Source organism: Venturia canescens, chromosome 3 (genome assembly GCF_019457755.1).
Source record: "Venturia canescens isolate UGA chromosome 3, ASM1945775v1, whole genome shotgun sequence".
NCBI lineage: Eukaryota > Metazoa > Arthropoda > Insecta > Hymenoptera > Ichneumonidae > Venturia > Venturia canescens.
The window spans coordinates 24,040,846-24,049,982 of record NC_057423.1 but is presented as its reverse complement, the minus strand read 5'-3'; positions in this window follow the sequence as shown (position 1 = coordinate 24,049,982).

Sequence of the window (9,137 nt, the reverse complement as noted above, 5' to 3'; positions counted from 1 at the left end):
AAGCGGATTTTCTCAAATTTGCACCTCTCATTGTGATTGACTGCTCGAAACAGAACGATTCTCTCAAGTCTGGACCTGTTGATGTGCGCCTCGAATTTGAAACAAGCACAAATATTCCAGCACAAACATGCGCATACTGCCTCATTCTACACGATCGCATCGTTGAATACAATCCTGTGAGTGGTGGGGTGAGAAAATTGGTATAAAACCGCACCATCAACTTTTTCGGCCAACAGTCATCATGGATTTTGTCATCGATCTACAAGGCTTCAAAGGACCCATAAATGAGTTTATACTCAAAGAAATTTCAATCATTCGTGCGGACGTAAAGAATGCTGAACCTCTCACACTTTTCTTCGCACCACCGTATGCATGGGATTCTCTGCCGACAAAGTATAAAACAACAAACAAATGGCTGGAACGTAATTTTCATGGATTATCATGGGATTTTGGGGTAATACCATTCGATGCGGCAAGAGGAATAATTCAAACTATTTTACGCGGCGCTCATACCATCTTCGTAAAAGGCTGCGAAAAGTCTTTATGGCTAACGAAGTTTTTGGATCTGCCAACGGAGATTGTCGATTTGGAGACTTTGGACTGCCCATCGTTGAAAAAACTGCCGAAAAGTCCATCGAAATGCGATCACCACCGCCACACCAACGAATTGAAATTCAATTGTGCAACGAAGAATGTAAAATCTTTGCAAAGCTGGTTATACGTATATCATGCATTATGTAATAGAGGGATCTTTGAATAAACAAAAAAAACATTTTTTTTTCCATATACGTGTTATTTTATTTATACAATATTCCTCCTCCTACTCCTTCAACATAATAAACATTTCATTGACGATTCAAATTTTTTTTGTTGAGAAATATTAACAATCTCTTTGAGAAAACTCAATTGCGTTCCAATCACCACCGAGGTATTTCATGTAGAGTTGTCCACAATGAGCTGTTTCCAGAAGTTTCTCGAATACCGTTGGATTCTGGTCGAATGCCTTGACAACTCGAGGCGGCAGGAATATGGTGAATTGATTCCCGATTTCGGCAACGTATCGTTTTCCCCATTTGGTATTTGCTGTCCTCACGTCCGAGACGAGATATTCCTCGTTGACTTGCAGCTCTTTCAGCTTCTTGGAAGGAAGATACTCTGACTTGGTGATGATTTTGTTGATTGCGGCGAACTCCATTATGGATGTAGTTTTTTGAGATTTTTCTTCAAAGAGCAAGTCTTGACTCAACTTTACGAAGATGTGGAATGATGATTTTTTCTTCTGGACTCTGCTATTTGTAGTTTTTCCATCTATCCCTACCCCAAAACTGAATCATCCGCTACTACACAATTTTTTCCACGTTGAAAAAACAGGTTCAAATTTGATCAACGCTCGCATCGATGCAGCCTCCCCCGACTATCCCTCGGCTCATCCGTTTTTGACTTCACCAAGGTTGTAAACACCTGCATACTTGTTCAAACACGTTCAGAGCATTTCTTACAATTTCGACGGAGAGGTGCTGGACCGTCAATATGGTCATCCATTGATGATGCATTCCAATGTTTAATGCAATAACGTAACGATACAATTTCACTATCAGATTTATAATGTTCTGGCAAACGATCCCACAGAACATCCGTAAAGTCACTGAAATATTTCTTGAACGTTGATGGTGATATAATTAGAAGTTCTTCTGTCGTAATTTCACGAGGATTTCTTAAATGATAAATTGCATAAATATTCACTAGTTGCTCCATGATCAAACATTTTTCGCACTCTCGACGTAGTGGTCCTAGATTATCAATATGAGTCCGTTCCCATGGTGGATTAAAATGATCGTGACAATATTGATAAGACTGAACCTCACTATCACTTTGCAAATGTTCAGGTAATCGCTCCCATAATGACGGAATGAATTTACTATAATATTTTATGAGCAGAACCTTAGGAATCGATTCGAGTTCGTTCTTAGTCAGCATCCAATGTTCTTTCAACGGATGGATTGCATACATACTCGCGCATCTATCCATCTTGAGATTAACTTGTGAAATGATTTTTATTTTTTCCTTCCAAGTCTTTTTAAAAATTTACACACACCCACTTCCATTTTAACAACTAGTTTATATATACTTGTCAAAAAAAATGTTTATCTGTAAATTGTATTATAATGTTCAAATAGAGTAAATTGCATTTTCAATCTATATATTAAATCAATTTTCTAATGTATACGTTCACTCCATGGAAATTTATTGTAATAAAATTCTAGTTTTTGATAAATTTTGTCAAGCGTATGCAATATTAAAAAACAATATTTCCCCAACTCCCATTTTCCTTCTCTTTTACACCCATTCATTCATCTCTCTTCTTCACCCCCGCTTGGTGATCCCTCTACAAACTCCCCCACTACAGACCCTGCCACCACCACTGCGGATCATTTTTCCCATCTCTCTCAAATTCATCTTCCATCTCTCTCCTGACGGTCCCCTCTACAGACCCCTCGCCCGCTGCAGACCCTACCCCCCGTTGCAGACCCCGCGCTCCCCCGTTCCCGCACCCCCCTGAGATCCCTGGCTTAGAACCGGCCTAGCCCCTATACTACCATGGTAATGCGTGAAAAACGTTTGGTTCAAAGGAACAAAACGTGGTCAAATAAATGCAAAAGTGACGAGTACATCGGATGACGAGTGAAAAAAATTCAAAACATACTGGTATGTAAAAAAAAATTACGAAACCAACTGTAAATAATTTCAACAAAACAATTAAGAAAAGCTTTCACAAATCATGAAAAAATATTATATTAAAAAAAATACAAATCTGTAATTATATTGTAAAGGAAAAAAAAAATTCAAATAGGACGTGAGAAATTCATTCTTACGGGAAGCACCCGGAACTTGAGAAAGTTCAAGTGAATCAAAAAAGTTACCATCTGAGTTATGTGCAGCACTACAATTTATGGCATCAATCGGAGAATAAGTATTTTATTAGTATATAATACATAATTTTTCACAATATGAAATTGTTCTGAGAAACATTCAAATCCAAAAAAAAATCGCATCGAAGGTAAAAGTCATCTGTTACTCTATGGTGGCAGAGACTTACTTAGAAGAAAATCGATTCTTCTCAGACTTTCAGGATCCCCTGGTATTCACAATATTCGACGTCGATTTCGTATCGGTACAAATTATGTTTAAATATGTGCTAAAAGTACTTGTCCGGCCCATCACTTTTCATTCAAATTGCTCATTCAAATAAAAATCAGGGCTCTTCTAGATCTGATGGATCACATCTATGCGTACAGAGGGAAACAGAGGGAATTTAAAAAATTACCTCCAAGAGATTTTAACTTAATTGCATTCATTATAAAAAAATGCAAACAAATTTTTCTGTAATATCCAAGAGATATTATTGCGTATTTATAAAAAAGTATCCTTCGCACGATAAGCATTGTCCAGCTTCCAAATTAACTCCCCAGTTTATATTGAAATGACGGCAATTTTTACTACACGTTTTCTTCTTCAAATGAATTTTATTCGTTATAGCAACTAATCTATTCTATTACTGAAGATATTCAGCTGATAATAAATCGCAATTCAATAAATTTTCGAGCAGATTCGTCTGTACAATTTCGTTTTTTTATGGTCACGTACACAATTGCACTTTGTTGAAATCAACATTAAAAAATGAGTGCGACACGGGCATTTCTTGAAATTCGATGAAAAGTGATTCCCTAGTGTATTACTATATACCCTTTCTTAAAAAAAAATTTTCGATATATCGGAATCTACAGCCTCTATCCGTTGCAATGGTTTTGTTTACTCGATGCCATGAATTGTTGCGAAGAGATAGTTGCCGCCGAGCATATGTGGAATGATGTCCAAATTCAAGTGGGCGTATAGCAGCGTTAATGCTAGTTCCATAAAAATAACGAAGAAATTAACGTCTAGTTTGATTTTTATTTGAATGAGCAATTTGAATGAAAAGTGATGGGCCGGACAAGTACTTTTAGCACATATTTAAACATAATTTGTACCGATACGAAATCGACGTCGAATATTGTGAATACCAGGGGATCCTGAAAGTCTGAGAAGAATCGATTTTCTTCTAAGTAAGTCTCTGCCACCATAGAGTAACAAATGACTTTTACCTTCGATGCGATTTTTTTTTGCATTTGAACGTTTCTCAGAACAATTTCATATTGTGAAAAATTATGTATTATATACTAATAAAATACTTATTCTCCGATTGATGCCATAAATTGTAGTGCTGCACATAACTCAGATGGTAAATTTTTGATTCACTGGAACTTTCTCAAGTTCCGGGTGCTTCCCGTAAGAATGAATTTCTCACGTCCTATTTGAATTTTTTTTTTCCTTTACAATATTATTACAGATTTGTATTTTTTTTAATATAATATTTTTTCATGATTTGTGAAAGCTTTTCTTAATTGTTTTGTTGAAATTATTTACAGTTGGTTTCGTAATTTTTTTTACATACCATTATGTTTTGAATTTTTTTCACTCGTCATGCGATGTACTCGTCACTTTTGCATTTATTTGACCACGTTTTGTTCCTTTGAACCAAACGTTTTTCACGCATTACCATGATTTAACAGATTCGTTTTTTTATTCATTGCGTTTGAAATGGTTTTTTTTATAACTTTTAGTAATGAATTGCTCATTTGAAGCAAGTTTCGAGAGAACAGATCGAACAACTTCTTATAAATTATCGTGCATTCGTGTTTTGAACTACATGAGTGTCACATAGGGTTTCACTGAGACTACTGTCCAGGTGACATCAAACATAAATGTGTCTCCCATTTTTTAACAGCATTTGTGCTGTTACTTATGGTTGGATTTGACTACTTTTTGTGCACTGTGAACTTGAAACAATTTTACAGGATATTGGAAAATCAAATTCTTCATGTTAGGGCACAATGTAGATGACATTCTGTTATTGTTAATTCATTTTTTGTTCGTACCAAGAAATGCACACTACATGTATGAGTAACATATATGTAGGGTTTATTCACTGAGACTACCGTTCAGATGTAATGATCATATTATCACCCATCAGAGTGTACTTGCGAAAAGACATTTATTGAAAAATTTTTTAATCAAATTACGGCTAATTTATTTAAAAACTCAAAAAATTAAAACGAATAATAAATTTCAATGTCGTTAAATAACGACAGGATTTCAATGACTAAGGCACTCGAATCTTTTTTCAAGATAACGCGATATTGATCGATTGGAATAATTAAATCCAACATAGGGGGTCACCCCGCATGGCGGCCGAATTTTGTACGGTTTTTTCGCAATTTTCTTGCGGCAAAGAAAAAAAACATAGACTTTTGAAATTTAAAGGGTTTATTCAATGGTATTTCAACTCGATGGTAGAATTTTTTAACTCTGATATCTCTGGTAGATTCGGTGTAAAGCTACTCCACAGGAACCTATATGTTTCTTCATAGTCTCCACGATTCCAGGGGATCGGTTTATCTGAAATCAAAAAACCAAGGAGCGTTTGGATTAGTAAAGCAGTGGTTATCACCTGAATTAAAATTATACAGAAATATTAAACATTGAAGGATTTTTCCGTTTAGAAAAACCTTATTTCAATTTTTCAAAATATTGCATAGCTCAATAATCCTTCAATTTCGATATTTCTGTATGATTTTAGTTCAGGCAATAGCCCACTGCTTTACAAATCAAAACGCTCCTCGGTTTTTTGATCGCAGATAAACGGGACCCCCGGGAATCGTGGACACCATGGAGAAGCATATGGGATCCTGTGGATTAATTTTACACGGAATTAACTCGAGACATCAGAGTTGAAAAATTCTATCCTAAAGTTGAAATACCAATGAATAAACTCTTTAAATTTTAAGTCTGTGTTTTTTTCTCGTCGCAAAAAATAGAGGAAACCCCAAAAAATGCGGTTGCCATGGGGGGTGACCCCCTCAAGCCGAATCAGTTTTTTTGAAAATAAAAATCGTTTTATTATGCATGCAAGTTGTTTTAGGTATTTTAATACCCACTAGGGTGGTAGTTATTTGGGATCAAATTTATTTTACCCTTTTCGCCCCCTAACTTGGTTCGAAATACATAAAAAGTAATGCTGTAATTTTGTCAGATTTGTAGAACAATACTCAACCCTCGACCATGGGGGTTGAAGTTTTCTGTTCATAATACATGGAATTTTTCTGCGTTTGTGGTCACGATTATACTGTGGGCCTCAATACATTTGGAAATTCTTGAAATTTCCATAAATTGTTTTACAAGCATGTTGCTACACGAAAAAAATTTTCAAAACTCCTACCCTTAAAATGTTGTATAGCATCACTATAAGAACCCATTAATGCGCAAAACGACAATTTTGGACACACAATTTCAAGTACGCAGTTTTAACTAAAGAACAAAATCTGATATAGGGGGTTTTTGAGAGTGCTCTTTCAGAATCTTGCATTTATTTTGTAAAATTAAATCAAAATCTTCATTATTTATTCGTTTTTAATTGAAAAGTCAAGATTTTCTAACATTTTTTTTTTCAAAGCGATTTCCCTTACTGTTGCTGCTCTCAAATAACCATAGGGCAAAAAAATTATTTTATAAAAAAAATACAGAACAATTCGAAAAAAATTTCACAAATCTTGAAAAAGCATTATCTTTAAAAAAAACTAAACTGTATCTATTTTTTAAAGTGTTAAAAGAATCAAATAACAAGTAAAAAATAAAAACCGAAAAATCGCGCTTGAAATCATTTTGGAAACCGATGCCTCATTCTTCTTATTTTATTCGAAGGGCTAAATCAATTAAAAAAAAATCCATCTAATTTACGTGCAGCATTAAAATTTATTATATCAATTCGAGGCCAAGTATTTTCTAATGAATTGAAAAAATTACCACTTGAGTTACGTGCAGCACTAAAATTTATGATATCAATCGAAGGACAAGTAATTTATGAGTAACTCCAAATTTCAACATTATGGAATTGTTCTAAGAAGCTTTTAAATCCAAAAAAATCACATGCAAGCTAGTCATTTCTTACTCTATGGTGGCAAAGACTTATAAGAAAATCGATTCTTTTCAGACTTTCAGGAGCTTCTGATATTATTCACAATATTCGACGTCGATTGGATCGATACAAATTATGTTTAAATATGAGTTAAAAGTACTTGTCCGGCTGAATTTTTTCAATTCATTAGAAAATACTTGGCCTCGAATTGATATAATAAATTTTAATGCTGCACGTAAATTAGATGGATTTTTTTTTAATTGATTTAGCCCTTCGAATCAAATAAGAAGAATGAGGCATCGGTTTCCAAAATGATTTCAAGCGCGATTTTTTGGTTTTTATTTTTTACTTGTTATTTGAGTCTTTTAACACTTTAAAAAATAGATACAGTTTAGTTTTTTTTAAAGATAATGCTTTTTCAAGATTTGTGAAATTTTTTTCGAATTGTTCTGTATTTTTTTTATAAAATAATTTTTTTGCCCATTTTTTATAAAAATTTTGTTTTAAAGTTTTCTTCATGGATGGAATTATCAGCAAACGAGGGACCATCAATGTACTTGTCCCAACCTTTTTTTTCCTAGGGGAAGTTTATGGTTTGATATCACGTCTTTTTTCTCAAAAGTTCCTTATTTATGTTCAGTTGACTATAGGATTTTAGTTTAAATTTCTATGAATTATTTATGATTTTCGTCTTATAACGTTGGTTTTCACGAAAAAAGACCTATTTTTCGTCAAAATTGTACTGGACATATTTCGTCACAGGTCTGTCCTCGAACTTTGGCGATTTTTTCCCTTGTACTCTAATATGTTTTGTCAATTAGGAACCCAAGAGCACGGCCGCAAGCGGGTTGGAGGCCGGGATATGATTTTCGGCTTATAGCGTAGGTTTCCACGAAAAAATTCCTATTTTTCGTAAAAATTGAACTAGAAATATTTCGTCACAGGTCTGTTCTTGGACTTTGGCGATTTTTTTCCTTGTACTCTAATATGTTTCGTCTTTTCGGAACCCAAGAGCATGGAGAAAAGTGTGTTGCGGGCCGAGATATGATTTTCGGCCTATAACGTTGGTTTCCACGAAAAACAACAAATTTCTCGTCAACATTGTACAGAAAATATTCCGTCACAGGTCTGTCCATGGAGTTGGGCTATTTTTTTTCTTCTACTCTAATTTGCTATGCTTATTGGGAACCCATGAGAATGGTAGAAAGCGGGTTGGGGGCCGAGATATGATTTTCGGCTTATAACGTTGGTTTCCACGAAAAAGGACCTATTTTTCGTGAAAATTGTACTGGAAATATTTCGGCACTGGTTTGTTCTTCCGCGTTGGTGATTTTCCCCCTTATCTTCAAATATGTTTTGTGTAATAGGAACCCAAGAGAGTGAAGAAATGCGTCTCGTGGGCTGTAATATGATTTTCGGCTTATAACGTTGGTTTCCGCGACAAAAGATCTATTTTTCGTCATAATTGTACTGAAAATATTTCGTCACCTGTCTGTCCTTGGCCTTTGGCGATTTTTTCCAAGTCTTCATACCAAGAAAGAACTGATGTAAAGATTTCCTTAATAGAACAGATTTTATTTATCTCTTTTATTCAAAATTCAAATGAAAGATAGATCAAATTCAAGACACGAAAAATCCAACAGATTTGCCCACTTTAAATGTCGCTTTTGTATTCTGAATCTAGAGATTTCATTTCATCCAAAACGTGCCCTCAATGAAATATATTTCCAAAGTTTGCAAGTGGCCGCTGAGGTCCAATTATCCACAGTTTGATAGTTGCTGAAAAAAAGTACCCAAAAACTTCTAACATTTATTATGCCATAACTCAAAGCAGCAAAAAAAACTAAGCCAACTTAATTCAACAAAGCAACAGAATTCAAAGATGTTTAAGGTACCTGCATTGGTTTTGGAGGAAAACCATTTCAGGACAATTCAAAAATGAATTTAGAAATTCGAAAACTCACAATGGGGTAGAAAAAGGAAAATTGAAGTATCTAGAAAAGCGGAAGACTTTTGTGATGAATTTTATAGATTACATGATACGGTTGGAGTAAATGATTTGAATGATTGGCACACATGCTGCAACACAGAAATATCAAAGTTTGGAAGTATTCGCTGTATATCA